Raw genomic sequence first — 24684 nt, forward strand, 5'->3', positions numbered from 1 at the left:
GTTGTGGCCGATTGAGTTCAGGGTGAGAGCTCTCTTCCTGGCTTGCAGACAACCACTTTCTTGACTTGTCCTCAAGCGGTGGAGAGAGAGAGCAAGGAAGCTCTTTGGTATCTCATAATGACACTAATCCTATCAGGGCCCCACCCTTATGACCTCATTTAACCTTAGTTATTTCCTTACTCCTTATACAGTCACATTGGAGGTTAGGGTTTCAACATATGTATTTTGAGGGGACACAATTCAGTCTACAGTAGGTACCTTGGCAAAAAATTGTCATGTGTTATCTAATGAAGTAATGCTACAAGGACACTCAGGGAAGAGACAAGACTTAGACAGATGTGTTCTACAAGATTGTTATAAAAATGTTTCCACAGAAGCATTATAAAGATGTGCTACTCAGAAGTGTCACGTATCTGATACTCAGATGTATCTAACAGATGCATCATGGTTGATTCTTAAGAAATTATAAATCAGTGTTCTCCTAAATTCCAATGCTACCTAAAACAATAATTTTAGCCAAAGATACTTTTTAGTGCTCTACCTAGATCCTCTCAAATCACTTTTTCTATTTTTCATTTCTTTTTGTGTATTCCTCTAACTCGGTGGTCTTTTATCTTTAACATCCTGTGTTCATGGCTGTCGTTACTGCCCTCACTACTGGAGGTGTTTTGCCACACAATGGAGACCCGGAAGTGCCTAGAAATTTATTTCTCCAGCCAGTCATTGACCAATATGTGACAGACGCAAGGATATAAAAACCCAGATCCTTTGCTTCAGTCAGGGTACTTCTAGGGGTTAATTTACAACCTGAAGTTCCCCTGTGGGATCAGGCTGAAGCTACCCTTATTTGTCTTTCCCCTATTTTCTTGTCCTGAGCATCCCCAACCTTATCAGTCTCCCCTAGAAGCACATCTTAAATAAATCACTTGCACAGCAACACACATCTTAGGTTCTGCTGAGGAATGCAACCTAAGAAAGCACTTGAGATAATATTTATAACATTATCAAGAGATACCAAGGGGATGAACAGGATATGTTAAGTGTTACAATATTTTTTATTTTTATTTTATTTTTTTATTCTTCTCCTCAAAGCCCCCCAGTACATAGTTGTAGACTCTAGCTGCGAGTGCCTCTGGTTATGCTATGTGGGATGCCGCCTCAGCATCGCCTGATGAGCGGTGCCATGTCCACGCCCAGGATCCAAACTGGTGAAACCTTGGGACACCGAAGCAGAGCACATGAACTTAACCACTTGGCCATGGGGACGGCGCCTACCATCTTTTAATATGACATTCTTCTTGCTGTCTTTCTGTTATTAATTCAAACTTAATCCCTCATTCTTTGGTTCATTGTCTCATCCAGGACCTTTTTTCTCCATTGTACTTTGCTCAGCCTGCCTGAGACACTTAGTCTCACCTGAATTCCCACTTTTTTTTCCTAACATGCCAGATACCCTTAATGAAACTCTAAGTACAATTCTCACGATTGACAGAAATACAATTGGGAAGGTAGGGAAGCATATGGCTGTAGTATTTGATCAACTACTTACAGCGACTTGAACAGCACAGGTGAACAGGCACACCAGCATAATGAGGGACTGAATCAAAGGAAATGCATTGGCAAATACAGTGGCAGATACAGTGGAAAACAAAGCAAGTAGGAGTGAACCAGAGGAAATGAGTATTAATGGTTCCTGTTCAGTGCCTCACACACTATGCACTCAGAGGTGATTCTGCCTCTTCTTTATTATTTTTTTTATTGTGGTAACACTGGTTTATAAAATTGTATATATTTCAGGTGTAAATCATTATGTTTCAGTTTCTGTGTAGAGAACTTCGTGTTCACCACCCAAAGACTAATTACAATCCATCACCATACCCATGTGCCTAGTCACCCCTTTTGCCTTCCTTCCTCCCCTCTAGTAACCACCAATTCAATCTCTGTCTCTATGTGATTGTTTGTTGTTGTTTTTATCTTCCATTTATGAGTGAGATCATATGGTATTTGACATTCTCCCTCTGACATGTTTCACTTAGCATAATACCCTCAAGTTCTATCCATGTTGTTACAAATGGCTGAACTTCATCATTTTTATGGCTGAGTAGTATTCCATTGTGTATATATACAACATCACCTTTATCCATTTGTCCCTTGATGGGCACCTAGGGTGCTTCTGAGTCTTGGTTATTGTGAACAATGCCACAATGAACATAGGGGTGCATGTATCTTTATGCATTCATGTTTTCATGTTGTTTGGATAAATACCCAGTATTGGAATAGTTGGATCATATGGCAGTTCTATTCTTAATTTTTTGAGGAATCTCCATACTGTTTTCCATAGTGGCTGCACCAGTTTGTACTCCCACCAGCAGTGTATGAGAGCTCCCTTTTCACCACATCTTCTCCAACACTTCTTGTTTCCTCTCTTGCTCATTATAACCAATCTGATGAGAGTGAGGTGACATCTCATTGTAGTTTTGATTTGCATGTTGAGCATCTTTTCATGTGCCTGTCGTCCATCTCTAGATATTCTTTGGAGAAATGTCTCTTCAGACCTTTTGCCCATTTTTGTTTTTTTTTTTTAAAGATTTTATTTTTTCCTTTTTCTCCCCAAAGCCCCCCGGTACATAGTTGTATATTCTTTGTTGTGGGTCCTTCTAGTTGTGGCATGTGGGACGCTGCCTCAGCGTGGTTTGACGAGCAGTGTCATGTCCGCGCCCAGGATTCGAACCAACGAAACAATGCGCCGCCTGCAGCCCAGCGCGCGAACTTAACCGCTCGGCCACGGGGCCAGCCCCCCTTTTGCCCATTTTTTAATTTGTTTTTCATTTTTTTGTGGTTGAGATGTATGAGTTCTTTACATATTTTGGATATTAACCCCTCATCAGGTATACGGTTTGTAAATGTCTTCTCCCAATTGTTAGGGTGTCTTTTTGTTTTGTTGATGGTTTCCTTTGCTGTGAAGAAGTTTTCAGTTGATGTAGTCCTGTTTGTTTATTTTTACTATTGTTTCCCTTGCCCGGTCAGACATGGTACTCGAAAATATGCTGCTAAGACCAATGTCGAAGAGCATGCTGCCTATGTTTTCTTCTAGAATTTTCATGGTTTCAGGTCTTAATGCATGTCTTTAATACATTTTGCATTAATTTTTGTGTATGGTGTAAGATGATAGTCTACTTCCATTCTTTTACATGTGGCTATTCAGTTTTTCCAACACCGTTTATTGAAGAGACTCTCCTTTCTCCATTGTATGTTCTTGGCTCCCTTGTTGAAACTCAGCTGTCCACAGATGTGTGGGTTTATTTCTGGGCTCTTGATTCTGTTCCCTTGATCTGTGTGTCTGTTTTTGTGGCAGTACCACGCTGTTTTCGTTATTAAGGCTTTGTAGTATATTTTGAAATCAAGGAGTGTAATACTTCCAGCTTTGTTCATTTTTCTCAGGATTTCTTTGGCTAGTTGGGGTCTTTTGTTGTTCCATATAAATTTTAGGATTCTTTGTTCTATTTCTGTGAAATATGTTGTTGGAACTTTGATAGAGATTGCATTGAATCTGTAGATTGCTTTAGCAAGTATGGAGATTTTTAACTATGTTAATTCTTCCAGTCCAAGAGCATAGAATATCTTTCTATTTCTTTGTGTCATCTTCAATTTCTTTCAACAATGTTTTATACTTTTCAGTGTACAGACATTTCACCTATTTGGTTACATTTATTCCTAGGTATTTTATTCTTTTTGCTGCAATTGTAGATGGCATTGTATTCTTAATTTCTCTTTCTGCGACTTCATGGTTAGTGTATAAAAATGCAACCGATTTTTGTATGTTGATTTTGCATCCTGCAAATTCACTATATTCCTTCATTATTTCTAAAAGCTTTTGGGTGGATTCTTTAGTGTTTTCTATATATAAAATCATGTCATCTGCAAATAGTGAGAGTTTCACTTCTTCCTTTCCAACTTGGATTCCTTTTATTTCTTTTTCTTGCCTGATTGCTCTGGCTAGGACTTCCAATACTATGTTAAACAAGAGAGGTAAAAGTGGGCACCCTTGTCTGGTTCCTGTTCTTGGAGAACTTTCAATTTTTCTCCATTGAGAATATTATCTATGGGTTTGACATACATGGGTTTTATTATGTTGAGGTACTTTCCGTCTATACCCACATTATTCAGAGTTTTTATCATAAATGGATGCTGTATCTTGTGAAATGATTTCTCTGCATTTATTGAAATGATCATGTGATTTTTATTTTTTTTTAAGATTGGCACCTGAGTGAACATCTGTTGCCAATATTCTTTTTTTTCCTTCTTCTTCTTCTCCTCAAAGCCCCCCAGGACATAGCTGTATATTCTAATTGTAGGTCCTTCTGGTTGTGCTATATGGGATGCCACCTCAGCACAGCTTGACAAGTGGTGCCATGTCCATGCCCAGGATCTGAACTGGTGAAACCCTGGGCTGCCAAAGCAGAGCATTCAAACTTAACTGCTCAGCCTGGGGCTGGCCCTGATTTTTATTCTTCATTTTGTTAATTTTCTCTGTCATGTTGATTGATTTGCAGACATTAAGCCATCTCTGAATCCCTAGAATAAATCTCACTTGATCATGGCATATGATCTTTTTAATGTATTGTTGTATTGGATTTGCTAGTATTTTGTTGAGGATTTTTGCATTGATGTTCATCAGGGATACTGGCCTGTAATTTTCTTTTTTTGTGTTCTCCTTATCTGGTTTTAGTATGAAGGAACTGTTGGCTTTGTAGAATGAGTTAGGAAGCTTCTATTCTTCAGTTTTGTGGAAGAATTTGAGAAGGATCAGTATTAAGTCTTCTTTGAATGTTTGGTGGAATTCAGCAGGAAAGCTGTCTGGTCCTGGACTTTTATTTTTTGGGAGGTTTTTGACCAACGTTTCAATCTCCTTGCTGTTGATTGGTTTATTCTCTATTTATTCTTGATTCAGTTTTGGAAGGTTGTTTGCTTCTAAGAATTAATCCATTTCTTCTAGATTATCCAATTTGTTGGCGTATAGCTTTTCATAGTATTTTCTTATAATCTTTTGTATTTGTTAAGTATCCATTGTAATTTCTCCTCTTTAATTTCTGCTTTTATTTATTTGAGCATTCTCTCTTTTTTGGTTGGTGAGTCTAACTAAAGGTTTGTCAATTTTGTTTATCTTTTCAAAGAATCAGGTCTTAGTTTCATTGACTTTTTTTCTTGTTTTTATAGTCTCCATTTCATTTATTTCTGCTCTGATTTTTCTTATTTCTTTCTTTGTACTGATTTTTGGCTTTGTTCTTCTTTTTCCAGTTCCTTTAAGTGCACTGTTAGTTTATTTGAGATTTTTCTTGTTTGTCGAGGTAGGCCTGTATTGCTATAAACTTATCTCTTAGAACCACTTCTCCTTTTTCCTATAAATTTCGGCATGTCATATTTTCATTTTCATTTGTCTCCAGGTATTCTTTAAAATTTTTTTTAAAGATTTTACTTTTTCCTTTTTATCCCCAAAGCCCCCCAGTACATAGTTGTATACTCTTCGTTGTGGGTCCTTCTAGTTGTGGCATGTGGGATGCTGCCTCAGCGTGGTTTGATGAGCAGTGCCATGTCCACGCCCAGGATTCGAACCAACGAAACACTGGGCCACATGCAGCAGAGTGCGTGAACTTAACCACTCGGCCACGGGGCCAGCCCCTGTCTCCAGGTATTTTTTGATTTCTTCATTGGCCCAATAATTGTTCAGCATCATTTTGTTTAATCTCCACATATTTCCGGTCTTTCCTTTTTTCTTCCTGTAGTCAATTTCTGCTTTCATGCTGTTGTGGTCAGAAACGATGTTTGGTATTATTCAATCTTCTTAAATTTATTGAGACTTGTGTTGTGGGATAATGTGTGATCTATCCTGGAGAATGTTCCGTGTGAATTTGAAAAGAAGGTGTATTCTGTGGTTTCATATGTTCTGTATATACCTACTAAGTCTGTTTGTGTAATGTGTCATTTAAGGCCAATGTTTCTTTATTGGTCTTCTGTTTGGATGATTTATCCATTGGTGTAAGTAGAGTGTTAAAGTCTCCTACTATTATTTTGTTATGGTCTATTTCTCTTTTTATGTCTGTTAATAATTGCTTTATATATTTAGGTGCTCCTATGTTGGGGGCATAGATATTTACAAGTGTTATATTCTCTTGTTGGATTGTTTCCTTTATCATTATGCAGTGCCCTTCTTTGTCTCCTGTTACAGTTTTTGTTTTAAAGTCTATTTTGTCTGATATAAGGATTGCTACCCCAGCTTTCCTTTCTTTGCCATTTGCATGGAGAATCTTTTTCCATCCCTTGACTTTTAGTTTGTGAGTGTCTTTAGGTCTGAAGTGTGTCTCCTGTATGCAGCATATACATGGGTCTTGTTTTTTAATCCAATCAGCCACCCTATGCCTTTTGAGTGCAGCATTTAGTCCACTGACATTTAAAGTAGCTATTGATAAGTATGTACTTATTGCCATTTTATTACTTTTTTTCTGGGTGTTTTAGTAGTTCTTCTCTGTTCCTTTCTTCTTCTCTTGCTCTCTTCCTTTGTGGTGTGACGGCTTTCTTTAGTATTATCTTTGGTTTCCTTCTCTTAATTATTTGTGTATTTATTGTAGGTTTCTGGTTTGGGAATACGATGAGGTTCCTATATAATAATATATATATAATAACTATATATAATGTATATAGTAATTTATATTAAGTTGACTGTCTCTTTAGTTTGACCTCTTGCTAAAAGCTCTACTCTTTTACTCCTCCCACATTTTATATATATATATTTTTTAAAAACTTTATTTTTCCTTTTTCTCCCACAGCCCCCCAGTACCTAGTTGTATATTTTTAGTTGTGGGTCCTTCTACTTGTGGCATGTGGGATGCTGCCTCAACAGGGTTTGATGAGCAATGCCATGCTCATGCCCAGGATTTGAACTGGCAAAACCCTGGGTTGCTAAAGTGGCATGTGTGAACTTAACCACTCAGCCATGGGGCCAGCCCCCTACATTTTATATTTTTGATATCATATCTACCTTCATTTTTTGTGCATGTGTATCCATTACCCTCTTATAAGGGAAATAGATAATATTAGTACTTTTGTCTTTTGACCTTCATATTTGCTTCTCAGGTAGTTAATCTGTTACCTTTACCATATATTTGCCTTTACCAGTGATTTTATTGCTTTTTTTTGATAATTCTCTTATTCTTATTTGTGGTCTTCTCTTTTCCACCTAAATAAGTCCTGTTAGCAATTCTTGTAAGACTGGTTTCTTGGTGATAAATTCCTTTAATTTTTGCTCCTCTAGGGAACTCTTTATCTCTCCTTCCATTCTGAATGATAACATTGCCAGGTAGAGTATTCTTGGCTGTAAGATTTTTCCTTTCAGCACTTTAAATATATCGTATCACTCCCTTCTAATCTATAAGGTTTCTGCTGAGAAGTCAATTGATAGCCTTATGGGATTTCCTTTGTATGTAACTTGTTCCCTTTCTCTTGCAGCATTTAGGATTCTCTCTTTAATTCTTGATATATTAATTATAATGTGTCTTGGTGTCGGCTTCTTTGGGTTTATCTCTGTGCTTTCTATACCGGATGTCTGTTTCCTTTCTTAGGTTAGGAAAGTTTTCAGCTATTATTTCTTCAAATAGATTCTCTGCCCCTTTGTCTCTCTCTTCTCCTTCTGTGATACCTACAATATGGATGTTAGTATACTTGATATTGTCCCAGGGGTTCCTTATACTGTCCTAATTCTTTTTAATTCTTTTTTATTTTATCTGTTCAGCTTGGGTGATTGCCTCTAGTCATTGTCTAGCTTGCTGATCTGTTCTTCTGTATCATCTACTCTGCTATTGAGTCCCTTTAGTGAATTTTGCATTTCCAGTATTTTATTCTTCATTTCTGATTAGTTCTTTTTTATATTTTCTAGTTCTTTGTTGAAGTTCTCACTGAGTTAATCTATTCTTCTCCCAAGATCAGTGAGCATCCTTATGACTTTTTGTTTGAACTCCTTGTCAGGTAGATTGTTTATCTCTGATTCATTTAGTTCCTTTTCTGGAGTTTTGTCCTGTTTCCTTACTTGGAATATATTCCTTTGTCTCCCCATTTGCCTTTTTCTCTGTGCTTATATCTATGTATTAGGTAAGTTAGCTATGTCTCTGATCTTGGAGAGGTGCCCTTATGTAAGAGAGGCCTTGTGAGGCCCAGTAGTGTGCTTACCTCTCATCACCAGTTCCAAATGTTCCAGGAGTGTCCCCTTGTCTTGGCTACATGTGTCCTTCTGTTGTGGCAAGGTTGCTCTTGCTGCAGGTTCCCAGGGAGGCTCAGCTGTCCCTGTGGCGGGTAGGTTGCAGTGCTCATCTGTGTGTGGCTGCTATTGACCATTCAGTCACTTTGTCAGGCATGGGGAAACCCAATACAGTTGGCTTCAAGGTCTAATAGCACGCTCCTGTTGCAGTTTTTCAGTTAAGTGAGTAGGCCTCTAGTATGGCTGGTTGCTAGGTTCAGGGGCTGACAACTTCTGTAGTCCCCTGGCCTGCAAGGCTCTTGTCAGCTCTCTCAGGATTGCAGCTGAGTGGGGCTAGTCCCAGGCATGGAAGCATCCAATTGTTTCAGCCTTTGGAATATGAAGCCAATCCCCTATGTTGCTGTTTGAGAAGCACACGTCTTCTGCAGCTGACAAGCCCCACTGCCTGCAGGGTCACACACCTTGTCAACACAGTCCTGCCCTGTATGCATGCCCCAACCCACTGAAACAGTCCCAGTTGTCCCACTGCAGAGGCCCCACACACTGCACCCACTCCTCATGCATACCCTGCCCTGCAGAGGCAGAGCCATTCATCAGCTGCAAAGGATCCAGGCACCTCACCTATGCAGGCCCACAAGTTGCCTGAGGGCTTGCTATTGGATGAGGCCATTCCGTAGGGCATGCTGCCTGCCCTGGCTGAGCTGTATTAAATTGGTGCTCCAGTGGGTAGGGCAGACCCTGGGCTAGAAGTCCAGGGGAAGAAACTCCAATGGTGTCTGCCAATGTCTATATCAGCACGCTTATACTAGGTCACAATGATGGCTGCTGCCAATGTCTCAGTCTCCGGAGAGGCTTCACTTCTCACTGAGATGTACCCAGAGCCTATCAGGTGAGTCTCTTTTCACCAAAGGAATGTGTACCTTTCTTCTTGGTAACTTTTGGTTGCTTTCTGAAATGGGTGAATTTGTGTGTGAGCCTTTTAAGGGCGGGATTTTTTTTCCCTTATGTCTGATAGCTTTTCTGGGAGTATTCCCTGTTGTTGTTAGTAGTCAGTGAAACCAGATATTATGACACTCATCTTGGTTGTGCTAAGTCCAAAAGCTTATAGCAGTAACACTCCCCCACTCAGATCCCCCACTCCTCCAGGTAAGGCTTCAAAGCTTAGCATTGCTCCTGGCTAGCTGTGAAGTGCTGTAGCTTGCAAAGGTGGCTGTTTTTCTCTTCAGAAGGGAATTTCTGCCTCTCACTTCAGTCAGCACTATCCTTGGTTGCAGGGTATGTTTTAATCCAGTTTTCCGTTCTCTCTCAGGGGTAATATTGTTCCACAGGTAGTTGTAAGTTTTTTGTGCCTGTGAAGGAGGTGAGTTCAGAGTCCACCTATGCTGCCATCTTGACATCATCACTCTTCTTTATTATTGAAGAGTCACAGGCCTAACTGTCATGTTCTTGAACTTGACTTTTGATTTGGAGACTAAACAGTTTCTGCTTGTGATTTTCACAGAGAAAAAGTGATCCTAAGAGAGAACCAGCTTTTAGTTAAGTCAAGGAGTACCAACACTATTCAGGAAAGAGGTCAGAGAATGGAGGTGGTAGAGATGATTTTAAAAATGTAACAAAATCCATATGAATAGAAAAGTTCACCACAAGGTGTTTCAACCCCACCAATCCATGGAAGCTCCATTCAGGAAAGTAATCAAACAATATTGTCCTGTTAAATTTGCCACTAACTCTCCTGTCATTATTTTCTTTCTCTCTCAGTGGCATTCATCCCAGTTAGCCATTCTGCCATCTTGACCTCTATCTATCCTTGGTTTTCCTGATAACCTTGTATGTCTTCTCCCACTCTGGCCAATAACTCTGTCTGCTTGGTAGAATTTTCTTCCTTAGCTTTCTCATAAACAATGATATTGTTAAGGGCTTTCCCATTCTACATATTTTCTTTTGGTGTCCCTAGATTACATTTATGACTTCAAATGCATTTTATCAAATTACAAATTACGTTGATGTATTTTTCTTTATTAAGGCTAAACAGGCCATTGTTAGGGCAAGACCATGTCATATCTTTGCATTTCCATTGCCTGAGACCTAGAAGATAACCAGTTACTGATTTGTTTTTTAAAGATTTTTTTTTTTGCTTTTTCTCCCCAAGGCCCCCCAGTACACAGTTTTATATTCTTCGTTGTGGGTCCTTCTAGTTGTGGCATGTGGGATGCTGCCTCAGCATAGATTGATGAGCAGTGCCATGTCCACGCCCAGGATTCGAACCAACGAAACACTGGGCCACATGCAGCGGAGTGTGCGAACTTAACCACTCGGCCACAGGGCCAGCCCCCAAGTTACTGATTTTTGAATGAACTAATAACAAAAAATTAATTCATAGAATCTTCTTTTGGGAAAATGCTTTAAAAATCTCATTAAAAATCTTATAAAAGAGAAAAATTATTTTGCTTAATCATGAGTGAACTATGACACCATTTTACTTTATTAGCTAAAATACTGTTATCTAATGTTTCATAAACTATATAAATCAAGCAAATTAACTTAGTACAAAAAGAACACAGCTTTGAGCAAAAATTACATTTTCATTTACACTTATGCAGGCTTGCCTTATAGAACTTACAAGAATTGCTTTCATCTCCCTTAACAGAGAAATCATACCAGTAGAGAAATTTACAAAATCCCAAATGCATTAATACTCTGTGAATCCAACTGAAGTACATTAGAGGAAAAGATGTTCTCAAGTCTTCCACAACAGAGTGAAATAAAAGGGCCAAAATTTTCTTGAGGAAACCTGGACCTAATATTCTCAAAGCTGAGAAATTTCTGGTATCCCTTTGTGCACTTAGTCAAAAAAATTTTTTAAGTTGTTTCATTACTCACTGAGTTAGCTCTTCCAGGATGCAGAGAACATAATTTGTGCAGTGGCCATGCCACATTCCTAGAAGCAGGTTGTATGTTTGATGAATTTATCCAGTCATTGTACGTAGAACTATGTGTTCTTGGGCTAAAACAACATAGTGACTTCATTGGAGCTCGTTTTTGAACAAAGTTATATGTAATAAGAATATGTTTGTTTTCTTCCTGGTCTTCTTTCAATCATCAGATTTAATATTCTCTCTCTCTTAGTCTTGGGTTTTTTTTTTTTTCTGCTTAGTTTCCTATACTCAAATCACAAATTCAACCCCCAGCTCTCCACCAGTTGTCTAAATCTTTTCTGAACAGTTTCAGATGCATCTGGTAGTCCATTAGTGTCATTGCCTGAAGAAATCTGTCTTGGGGCCTCTAGCCAGCAGCATAGGGGATTGGCTGCATGCTGTTGGTGCATTGTTAGATGACCCATTGCTCTCATCCTGGGGATGCCTTTTACTCCTTCCCCACCTGAATCCCTTCTTCCTGAATCTAACTCTCTTTTGGTTTACTCTTGTCTTTTGGTGGGCACATCCTCTAACAATTTCCTAAGAAATGGTGCATCAAGGTTGACTGAGAACTTGTGTGTCTGAAATGTATTTATTTAACCTCTACATTAATTGATGCTTTGGCTAGATACAAAATTCTACATTGGAAATTATTTCCCTCTGAAATTTGAAGGTATTTTTCTGTTGCCTCCTGACTTTTAGGGTTGAAGCTATGAAGAACAAATCAATTCTAATCCCTGAAAAGTGTCTAAAGTATTTATCTTCTCTGAAACCTCATAGAGCCTTCTTTCTTTCCCAAGTGTTCTAAAATGTTACACTGACCTGTTTTGGTATGAATTTGTGTACTGGGCCCTCTCGATCTGGAAATAAAATTAAGCACAAAGAAATTTCCTTTAATGACTTTATTGATGACTTCTCTCACACATTCCCTATTTTCTCTTTCTTCAGCGTTGGTTCTGCCAACACCTTGATTTTGGACTTCTGGCCTCAAGAACTGAGAGAGAATAAATTTCCTTTTGTTTAAAGCCACTCTGCAGTACTTTGTTAAGGCAGTTCTAGGAAATTAATACAACCCCAGTGATCTACTTCCAAGGTTTGTGCTTTGCTGTTTCCTTGGAGTGAGGTGGAGTGGAAAAAGAAAAACTCTGCAATCGGCACTAATATAACCCTCTCATCAGTGAGCACTGATTCCGTGGAGGATGATCTTCAGGTCCCTGCTTCTGCCTATATCCACCCAATTACTTCAGATTTTCAAGGATCAGTGTTGTAACTACATTCTGGTGCAAGGACCTCAAAAATATATACTCAAATATGTTTGTACTTAAACTCTGAAAAGCTACGGGTAGGAGAGATATAACAGCAGCATTTTGTTTTTAATACTTCACTCTTGAAATTTAGGAAGTTCAATCTTAGTTGGTAGCAAAGACCAATAATTTCAATTGACTAAGACAACATTTTCATTATAAGTTTTTCTAAGATGCAGATATATTATGAATATTTACAGAGCCCTTTCAATAAGTTTCTTTATTTTTTTAAAATTTTGGTCATTAGTGATTTGGGGGGGCAATCTATATCTTTTGTGGCAATAATTATAAAAACATTTACACAGTTATTATATCTAGAACCTAAGTTTTCCACTAAAGGGATTGAGTGAAAAAATATGTGAATGGTTAAAAAAAAGAAATAAAGGGGCCAGCCCAGTGGCATAGTGGTAAAGTTTGGCACCTCTGCTTTAGTGGCTTGGGTTTGCAGGTTCGGATCCCAGGTGCAGACCTACACCACTCATCAGCCATGCTCTGGCAGTGACCCACAAACAAAGTAGAGGAAGATCAGCACAGATGTTAGCTCAGGGCTAATCTTCCTCAGCAAACAAAAAACAAAAAGAAAAAGAATAAGTTGTGATGAGGAAGAGACCTTTAAAGCAAAAACAACTCAGAACGCCTGCTTGTGCATTTGATAGAAATGACTCTCTAATGTATGTTTAATTACTCAACTTAGGCAATTACATGCTTATGTATAGTTTTTGTCATAATTCTTACCATATTCCCTCTTTGATAAGACAAAAGTAATTACCATTTATGTCAGTATAATGAAGATATGGAGCATAAATAAAGTACAAATAGTTTCTATATAATTTTCATTGTAAAAACTAATCTTTAGCAAAGGAGCTATTAAGCATTCTAACTAGGGGAACTCAAGTAAAAATTAAAATAAATCTTGAAGAAAGAAAAACAAATAAATATAAAAAAATCACAAGTATAACATGCAATACTGTCATCTCTTCCTCTGAAGTTAGAATAGCAATTCGGTATTACCAGGGATTGAACAGGAGCTTTGCTGTATCTGACAACATGGTTTAAGACTAGCTGGAATGTATCACAGACTGAGATGTGAAAAAGGCTGAAGTAACAAACTATAAGATATTATTATCAAGAGCACCAATTTTGGCATAGATAAATAATTTACCCAAACTTCCTTCATAATCACTTCAATTTACTATTTATTTTCATATTAAATACTCACCAAATTATCAACCCAGGCAAAAAAGATTGGACAAGTAAAATCCAAGACCTCATTAGAAAAGCTACTCCTACCCAAACCTTTAATTGCTTTAACATTTTCGCTTACTAATTCCATTTGCAAAATGTGACCCATACAATAAAATACCTATTTAACATGATTAACTTTTCAAGTTATTTTTAAAAATCTTAAAACAAATACATTTTCAGACAGAGAATATTACAGGAAGTAAAAGAAAAAATAAAATTCAAATAAACGTGCAGTGATTTATAAGTCTTCTCTATCTTCAGAGGGTCTTTTATATTTTTTTTAAGGAACCACACTGTAAGGGTTTAAATATGTGAAAAATATGCTCAAGTGGAGAAGTAAATACTTTTTAGATAATGAAACTGTTATGTCTTCACAAAAATCTTCCAGACGAGTTCTGAGATTAAAAGAATATTCAAGTTGCCTATTCTAGTCTCATTAAGGGTTACCTTTTGGTAGAGAATTTCAAATCATTCACATAGTGGTCACTGGAATGTAACATAAGTGTTTTAAACAGTAACTAAAGAATTTTATAACTGCCAGTAGAAGCAGATCGTCAAATATCTAGAAAATTATATTCTTGATCAAAGGGAAGATAGACCACTGCTCTCCTACCAGGGAGTTGTGTAGCGTGGCATATTCTTTACGGAAAGCATCACGGCCTAAAACTGTACTATAGTGATTGTGTCAATATATTTGCTTTTGTTTGTCCATGACTTGACTTTCCTGCACAGGTTGACTGACTCAGAAAGACACTGACCAACGTCTAGAGCAGTTAATAGCTGTCTTCGTATACTCTAGGCAATCGGTGGACAACTGAACTATCTCTGCCAAAAACTAATGAATATGTTTATAAAATAACATATGAGTCTATGGTAAAGAGATTTAATTTCTCATGAAGAAAAAAGGCTCTGCCTTCAAAAAGATTCACAAACACTTTGTGACTGCAGGTAGTCCGGGCAAACAAAGATTTTGTAATCCTAGAGTAGGCTGCGGTTAGCCGGGCAGCTGTTCCAGGGGACCAGACCACTCACTACTGGACTCCAGCTGGTAGATCTAGGACTTACTATTACTTGGAAAGTGGTTGGCAAAAAACCAAGCAGTGTGATGGAGACCCCACCAAGGTGTCTGGAATACATGGAACAGAAATGCTAGGCAGGGATACTGAAGCAGAAATCAAGTATTAGTATTCTCTCAGTGATGGAAACTCAACTCTAATTGGACCAAGCATTTTTTTAGAGAGGATTCATGTGACTGTTATGAATACTGGGGCATTTCTCAGAATGAAAGGAATCAGAGCTTCAGAGACTAAAATCAAGGACTTAATACTAGTGTGTGCTCTCTCTTTCTCCCCCAACCCTGACACTCATATCTGATTATATTTTCCTCTCTTTTTCTATAGTCAGGCCCACTCAATATGGTGGAGAACAGCTGCCAGCAGGCCCAGGGTTGGACTGTATTTAGACAGACCCCTGCAACCCAGGGGAAACTACCCTTCCACCAACACTGCAGAGAATTAAGGGTTATAACTGACATGTGTCTCGTGTCCTGACATGTGTCCTGACAAGTGTCTCAGGCCCAGCTTTTGAATCTAATTTTGTATTTAGGGGTATAGAGTACTGTGACTGACCACTATGTCAAGAATTAGCAGTGATTTTTGGATATCCTGATTGTCAGCCTCTCTAAAACTACACAAGTTTCAGAGTAGCTCCCTAAAAAAAAGGAGGTACTCAGCTGAAAAGGGAAATGGGACAACAATTACAACATTAAAGTAGGCTTAGACCATAAAATTAGGTAAATGGGATGGGCAAAAAAAGGAAAAGACTGTTAATTTGAGATTATCTAGATGCCCAAGCTTTTCTTTGGAATACTAAAAACCAGCACAATGACAAGAAAGATGAATTTCACACTTTATGGTTGGTGATTTGAAGGTGCCATTATGATAGTCACTCAAGGAAGGATTGCTTAGAAATTCTTTTTTTTTTTTTTGAGGAAGATTAGCCCTGAGCTAACTACTGAGCTAACTACTGCCAATCCTCCTATTTTTGCTGAGGAAGACTGGCCCTGAGCTAACACCCATGCCCATCTTCCTCTGCTTTATACGTGGGATGCCTAGCACAGCATGGCTTTTGCCAAGCGGTGCCATGTCCGCACCGGGATCTGAACTGGCGAACCCCAGGCCACTAAGAAGCTAAACGTGCAAACTTAACTGCTGCGCCACTGGGCCGGCCCTGCTTGGAAATTCTTAAGGAAGGTGGGCTGCTTTTCTATCACTATAGACTAGAAGAGAAACTTTTAATATCAGATGTGCCATTGCTAGGACAGGAGTTTCAAAGATGCCCTACATGTTAGCTACACTAGCCAATTTATGTTGGCTAATTCTATGATTAGTCCACACTTAGTGGTTCTCTCTTACCACATCCTAGCTCTAGTTTCTCATTAATTGGCCTGCTTAAGTGTCTGTTGCCTCCTAAATCATGGGTCCCTTAAACAGATAGAGGGTGCATCCTCATTGGTATCTCCCATAATAAGTATCACAGTGGGGATGGGTGCCTAGATGTTTGCCAAGTGCAATGAATGATCAGGTGTTCTATTCTAGGTTGAAGTTTCCCAGAGGTAAAAAACGGAGATCATTAAATATCTTAAAAATGTATGAAAACCAAAAGAATAAACCATATATGATGGAGAAAGACATTATATAGATGGATGTCATAAATGAAATTTGCATATCTTCTTCAAATACTTTTCATTATATATTAGAACAAAAATAAAGAAAAAAATTAATTCAAATTGGAAAGAACTGCCATTTTTGGTACATTTTTAGTATCCTGTTTCATTATTTAAAAATTTTAAGTAGATTATAAAAGATAGATTAAGATATCTTGAAACTTTGTCAAGTTACGTGTCAAAATAAGATCAATACACTTATTTATACCCTAAAAATTATTACTTAAAAACATTAAATATAGGTATTTTTCAATATGCATTTACACTATCAGATTTGAATTCAGGTTTTATTCATCCACACCTACTATGTGCTACCAACTTTTCTAGGCCCTGGGAATAACGCAGTGATCAAAATAGATGAAGTTTCTATTCGAATGAACTTACATTTCAATGGACACAGAGATAGAGTTCATGTTGCTAACTGTTTACCACAAGGCTCCTGCCACTATTCTTATATTCTTTACAAGAGCCTTATGGGATAGGTAATATCCCATAATATTATTGTCTCCATTTTACACATTAGAAAACTGAAGAATAGAAAGTTTAATTTGTAAAAGGTCTTAAATAACCAGTATTAGAATTAAAATATAAACCAGGTAATTTGGCTCATAATATGGCTTCTGAACCACTTTGCAATACTGACTCTCATGGTAAACAAATATAAGAAATAAATTTTCTTAATGTTATCTTTATAAATATAGAAGATAACTTCTTGCTCACAAAAAATAATAGGATTTATTTCTTTGAAAATACTTGTCACTCTTTAGAGCAGATAAATACTGAATTTCAATGCCTAATGAAAATGTCTCACCCCTCCTGCCTGATCTCCCCTTTACCAATTTTGGCTCCATGCCTTAACAAACTTGACCTCATTCCTTCCTTCTTTGCTTCAGTTCTGAAGATAGGCACTGTGATGTGCAGTGACACCCTCCTTTAGGAATAAAGGCATTTATTTCCACAGTTGTTGAGAATGCTGCCAACAGAGTTCAACTCTCAACCCTTCCAGGAAATTTCTCAGCTGAAGAGAGGAAGAGAGCCACATTACCCGAGGTCAACCCTCTGCCTAGGGTAGCCTATATGCTACGCCTGATCCATGTAGGGTAAAATGCAGGTCAACTCTGAAGGATCATCCCAGTTTCAGAGCTCCTCTTGCATTAGGCTGAGGCCATCGCTGAGACTACATCTCCATTCAACCCTTCCTCACTGCCCAATCTTGGTTTCTTCCCTTCTCCTCCAAAGAACACTCTCTAATAAACTTCCTGCATGATAACCTCTCTCAGAGACTGTTTCTCCAAGAACCCAAATTGCTATACGCCCCAATATTAATTCCAGTTTGTCAAATTTCCATTTCCAGAAACTCTACAGATGAGAGATAATATACAGGTTTATGGATCAGTGTCATGAAGAAATACAATAGGAATAAGCTTTATTTATGGCCTTTATTTATTTATGAAGCTTAAATTGGATGTAACTCCATCAAAAGATAAAAAGAAGCAAAGGGTCACTTTGTATTCATTCTTTTATTCTATAAAGTTCTCTCCTGTATTTCGTTGTAGTACTATATTCATGCTCTTTTTTCTCTTAAAAAATAGATCTTACATATTCTAGTTACTTTAATTTTTATGGTACTGACTTTCCAAATGTCTAAATCACTTTGGTCACTCTAAACTTATTCTACAGTATAGTTTTCAGCATGAGAGTTGTCCTCCTGCATCTTTTTTCTTTTAATTATTCCCAAGAGATGAGCAAGGGACACATACCAATTATGCATATAAATTTTCATCACCAAAACTGAAAATGCTCATGCTGATTTGTGAAATACTTTAAATATTTATTTTGAATAAATGTTTTTAATATTTACTAAATCCTGTATTCAGAAATATAGTAATTTTATGATTGTTTAGGTTACAGTTTCCACAGAAAACATTGCTACTTATTGAATTATTATTTCTTTTGTGTTTTTTCTAATTTTCAAAAAGCTCTAAGTAGAAATGACCATGATAGCATAGTACAAAGTATTTATGATTTAAAATAAAAGAATGGATTCATTGGTTGAGAAGCAATATTACAATCCACAGTCAGATTTTCTTTATGAACTTTCCTAGTCTCCATCCTGATGCTTCTTATCTATGCGGCCTTAGGCACATCATTTAAATTTTGAGCTTCAATTTCTCTTCTGTAACATCAGCAATCTGCTTTGTCTAACGTAGAGTGTTTTTATGAAGAATCAAATAATGTTAAAAAAATTAAAACTAGAGAATACTGTACAAATATAATGCACTAATAATAATTCCATTGACAAGGAGACTGATGGGTCCCACAGCAGTTGTGTTATACAAAAGTGAACCATCCAGTTGTTTAACTGAACATTAAAAATGCATCCAGAAGTTATTTGACACGTAGGTTATATTTTAATACACGAGGGGCTGTGCTTACTGATGCTCAGATCTGCCTCCTTCTAAGCCTTTAGTGTCTTAGTTTCATTGCCTCAATAATTTTGTTTACATGGCATCAAATAGGGATATCACACAGCTTCTCAGATATTTGCCATTTCACTGGCACTGTGAACTCAACTGTGCGTTAACTACTCTAATTCTCATTTCTTTCCTGACCTCTCAAGTTGATACGATATCTTTCAATTGGGACTAATTAAATAAATCATTGAAGAATCACAAAATGGAATACTATATAACCATTAAAAAGCAGTAGTGGGGCTGGCACAGTGATGTAGTGGTTAAGGTTGTGGGCTCTGTTTCGGCAGCCTGGCATTCATGGGTTCAGATCCCAGGTGTGGACCTACACACTGCTCATCAAGCCATGCTGTAGTGGCATCCCACATACAAAAAACAGAGGAAGATTGGCAACAGATGTTAGCCCAGGAACAATCTTCCTCATCAAAAAAAAGAAAAAGCAGGAGTAAGTTTTATTTGTTGTACATGGAACAACTCCTTAGATTATATATTTTTTTAATTCAAGATTCTAGTCAGTAGAGCATGAATCCAATGTGTTTGTGGAAATATATATATTTCACATATATATTATAAGCTACATATATTATACATCAGATTCATATGTCTATATATACATATTACATACTTATACATATGTCTACACATACACACATACATGTTTTCCCTGAAATGATTATGCATTTTCTTAAAGAAAGGGAATTTGGTATTTGTAAGTGTAAGAAAATTTTTATTTTGGCACACACAATCAAAAAAATATATTTATAAGATAGAATCAGCTTGCCCTAATAGCTGCCTAATATTATAACTCTTATTATTAATACTTAAGGTGATCATTTTGTTTATTCCAGTATAAACATTTCTTTCTATCATGTAAGGAAATCAAACAAGAAGCAATTTTTTCTTGGGAAAATTCCTAAATCTTAGTTTGTTTTAAACAATAGGTCATTTTGTGTCTGCTTCTTGATTGGAATATTTTTAATATAGATGTGTTCAAATATCTATATTTTTTTCATGTTTATATGACATTTATTTATTTAAAATTTACCTTCCCATTTAGAACAGATACTAAGTATGAAAATGCATGCATTTTAAGATACCAAAATGTTTTACTTAACAAATATTTTACTTCTTTTTTGTAGTAAAAATTATAGGGCAAAGATTTATTTTCTTTTTGATTAATTTGAACCACCTTAAGACATAAAACCAGCACCTACAAAAATAATTCCAGCATAAATATTTACATCCCACTGTGCCCTGTGAGCATCCGCAGGAGCTGGGGCATTCGACCTTTCACTCTCAAACCCAAACAATAAACGTGGCTTTTTAAAATTTAGCATGTGTTACTGATCATTATTTCTTCTGGGTAAAAGCATGTAAAAATTAAGGAAATCTGAAGGAGATATTTTTCAATGCAAAAATTAAAAAAAACAAATCAGGGAACTTTTTAGAATTTCAGGCTTTTTCATTTCATTGCACTTTTATTTTTCTTGTTATAGTCTTTGACTCTTTTTGAATCTGAGAACATAAAGTGGAGCTAGGAAGCTGTTCTTACATTCTAGAGAATAGGGTTTAATGAATATTGACAGTCATAAGAATTTAGGAAACCCATATTCAACTGCCTTTCCTCTCCAGAACTAATTAAACTCAAAGCGATTTAATGTCTCTGTCTCCTACTGCAGCATGAACTACATGAGGGCAGACACCAAGTCAGTCTCATTCTACTTCTAGAGAGAAGCACATAGTAGAGTCACTGGCACATAATAGGAATTCAATAAATAGTTTCTGGAAGGATGAATGAGTAAATATATGAATGGGCTGCATAATAACATGAAGAGAGTTGTAAACTTTTCTTCATGAAGAAAAAGAATTTGCTGTGATGGAAACAATCTAAGCAGGAATCTTGATACCTGGCATCTGGTTTCTTCTCTGCACTTATTCTAACTTACTCTCATTACTTCAGTTTAATAAGAAAATAAAATAAAATAAAAAGGGGACAGATGATTATAAATGATTTTGAAGTCCTTTCCAGTTTTTAGATATAATCTAGGTGAAATTATTACCTGTTTGAAAAAAACAAAAATAAAACAAATGTGAGGCTACAGTCTTGCTTTGTCTATTGGTGTTCATTTGTTAATGAAAGACCATGTGATCTGTAACGTGAGGAATTCTCACCAGAGTTCCTGTTTCATATGTGTCTTTAATGAAGATGAACACTAAATTCTGAAGATAATTTTGGTTTTCTCATTCACCCCCTACAGCTCTCTAGGATTTCTCCATCCCCCAAACAGGACTATCTTAACTACACCAATAAGCCATTCTATTACCACTTCATGCTGTATCGTTCCCTCCCTCCCACCCTCCCCCTCCACCTGTCTACTTGAATTTCCTTATGGCATCATGTGGAGTACTAGGATTTGCAACCTAAATGGGAGCCTCCTCTTTCTCATCTCAATTCACGTTTGAGTCACATGTGGAAAGAAAACAAGCAAGGTCAGGAGGCAGAAGAAGAGAGGAAAACAATTAAATGTCATAGAAATCTTTATCTGAGACAAGACCTGGAGATGAGGTATTTCAGGTCCCTCTTATGCCTCAGGATTATTCCATCCTGGGGGAAGTTACGACATCTCAAACTTCCTTCCCTTTTGTTACTCTGCTTAACTGATATTTGAATAATTAAAAAGAAGGAGGAGGAGGACAAGTAGTGAGTTATTGGAACTGCTGTCAGTCAGAGGGCTGAGGCACTGCTGATGGGTAAGGTTCTTTCCCGCCTGCCTTCCCAGCTGTGCTTTAGGCCACTGTCCCCAAAAGGAGCACTCTCTCCTTGCTAATATCCATGACTGCATTTCTAGAAGGGCTTTGTGGGGAATCTGAATTGGCCACCCCAAGATCTGCCTCTTTGGCATGAGGATTATTTTGGGCTGGTTACTTTTAAAAACTGCAGGCATGAGAGAAACTCTAAAAAGTAGAAGTTATCCTTTGTAAGGTACATTTACATTTGTAAAGGAACTCTCCATCTGCAAAGGTGTCTCCCCCTCTATACCTGGAAGAAGAGGGGATGACCTTATCTCTAGAAACTCTTATCATTACAGAAGGCAAGGACTTAAATCTGCATAATAACCTTACTCTTATTTACTGTGCTCTTCTGGTAATCTCCCATAACTGGCTCCTTGCACACCCCCCTCCCACCCCGCAACATCCTCCTTTGTCTTTAGCTGAGGGTGCTATTTAAGGCGAGAGCTTCGGCCATTTTGGTGAGTTGCTCAGTTTGCCTGCCTGAGTCTCTCCCATGTATACATGTTATAAAGTTTTGTTTAATTTTCTCCTGTTCTTCTATCTCATGTGAATTTAATTTGTAGCCTAGCCAGCAGAAGGACCTACAGTGGGTAGAGGAAATGTCTTCCTCCCCTACCTCTTCTTGCCTCTGGAGTTCTCCTCTTCACCTCAAGTGCTGGTACCAATTCAAGTATTGTTCTATGCAACATATTCCATGGGAAGAGAATGCAGCTCCCATTTTAAGCCTATGCCAATTCCAGGTAATTTAAAGCAGCTTTCAAACTTTTTAGACCATGCCCACAGATAACAATTAGATACCCCTTTGCAGGCAGTACACATACTTGTAAAACATATCTGAAAACAAGGTTTCACAAAACAATACTGACTCTTACCACATGCAATACACACTATTTTTTGATTTACATCAACTCATATTTTTATTAAAAAAACACTGGCTGGACGAATTAAATCACAATCTCTTGGGCAGAGGCTCAGGCATCAGGATTTTTTTTTAAGCATTCCCCCGGTGATTCCCACGTGTGGGTAACTTTGGAAACCACTATTCTAAAGAGTTTTCAGGTGATTCTCTTAGATCTTGAGGAATATGGTTTTACTTGCAAATAATGTTTCACCTTTTCATTTACAATCATTATATTTCTTAATTTTGTTTCTTCTTTTACTGTATTATCCAGAGTTTTTAAAACAATGTTAGATAGTATTAAAAGCAAGTATCTATTAAAAAAAAAAAACACCAGTTGTGGTGCCACGTGGTAAGGAGCTCTAGTCTACACCCGCGCCATTAAAAGGCCCACTGCCCTCTTTGCGGGTCTTCCGAGGCAAGAACATGGCCACAGCCCTGGCGCGCTGCAAACGGGGCAAAGGCCTCCTCAAGGTGAACGCGCCCTGATGGAGCTGCGCACGCTGCAGTGCAAGCTACTGGAACCTGTTCTGCGCAAGGAGCCATTATTGGCGAGGACTCACGTGTCCATGTGAAGGTTAGCGGTCACATGGCCCAAATTTACGCAATCTGCTAGGCCACCTCCAAAGACCCGGTGGCCTATTACCAGAAATACATGAATGAGGCTTCCAAGGAGATCAAAGATATCCTTATCCGGTATGACCAGATCCTGCTGGTAGCTGATCCCTGTCACTGCTAATCCACAAAGTTTGGAGGCCCCCGTGCGGGTGCTCACTCCCAGAAATCCTACCGACAAGCCCATCATGAGCATCAGAGTTCACCTTTATAATAAAGAATGGTTGGGGGATTTAAGGTTAAAAAATAAATAAATTACTGGATTTGGCCCAGAAACTGCGTACTCTATTCAACAGTCACAACTCAGTCTGTAAATCAGCTGATCTAGAGCAGGAGCCAGCAAGCTGTGGCCCATGGGCCTGGCCAGTCAGGTCAGCCACCTGTTTTTGTAAATAAAGTTGTGTTGCGTACAACCGCACCCACTTTTTAACGTGTTCTCTATGGCTGCTTCCCTCCAACAGCGGCAGAGTTGAGTAGTTGTGGCAGAGACCGAGTGGTTCACAAAGTCTCAGCTTTTTCCTACCTGACGCTACAGAAAGTTAGCCACCCCCGCTTGTTTAAGTTTTTTGCTTTAGGAGGGACAGAATTACCGTAAGAAGCAAAGCCGTTAGAAAAGCTATCCGGATCTAACTCTTGAATGGTCTGGTATTCCAACCTAGGGATGAGCTTTTTCCCCGGGTCAAGAATGAACCATTCCCAGGTAGGAGTAAAGCCCTTTTCTGATCAACAGGCTCCAACTGAGTTCTAAAACCCTGAAAATTGAGCACATTAGGCAGGGATGAAATTATATCTTGTTCCTTGTGCCTTTCTAGGTTCCAAGAGTTGATGTTTCCTGTGAATCCACTAAATGTGCACTTAGCCTTTGCTTAGCTTTGATATGAAACTCCTGGAATTAATAACCTCCTTCCTATTTTTAGATAAAGACTCCTGCCTGAGTCTCATCAGAGGGTTTCATAACTCTGGACCATGTTCAGTGGGCATCCTGGCTCCACCTAAAGGTGGCTTTCACCAGTTTTCTAAGGAGAGGTTGTGATGGGGACCAACTATGCTTCCTGGCTGAAGCTGCTGTGGTTTTGACAGCACATAAAATTAGCTGCAAGCCCATTAAATTAAAGGTGGCCAAGAGACCGGTAAAAAAAAAAAGCAATCTTTTTTTCCAGCAGATAATGTTTAATTCATTCATTAAGCTGACATGGTAAACATTTATACTATGCATCTCTAGCAAATATGCTTTGCTTTAAGTAAGCATGACAGTCATAGAGTTCTTAATGACAACTTAGATTCTATTCACAGTTGCGTCAAAGACAACGTTAAAGGACCTGCTGTCGACCTTGAGAATGATTTCTAAAGCTATATTGTTCTGAGTTATAATCTAAAGCTGTATTTTTATATCTTTTCATATTCTAAAAGGTATGGTAAGAAAAATATGCTTGAGGCAAAAGGTCTCAATTAATTATTTTAATGTTTTAT

The 24684-nt window shown here is 37.8% G+C and overlaps 1 protein-coding gene and 1 pseudogene across 2 annotated transcripts in view; one reads left to right on the forward strand and one right to left on the reverse strand.

The window, feature by feature from the left end:
* The window catches only part of SEMA3E (semaphorin 3E), a 254984-nt gene that overhangs the window by 143650 nt on the left and 86650 nt on the right, over positions 1–24684 (reverse strand). The gene's annotated exons all lie outside the window — the stretch shown is intronic.
* Positions 9064–23428, forward strand: LOC103544327 (small ribosomal subunit protein uS9-like; annotated as a pseudogene).

Source organism: Equus przewalskii, chromosome 4, assembly GCF_037783145.1.
Source record: "Equus przewalskii isolate Varuska chromosome 4, EquPr2, whole genome shotgun sequence".
In the NCBI taxonomy this organism is placed as follows: domain Eukaryota; kingdom Metazoa; phylum Chordata; class Mammalia; order Perissodactyla; family Equidae; genus Equus; species Equus przewalskii.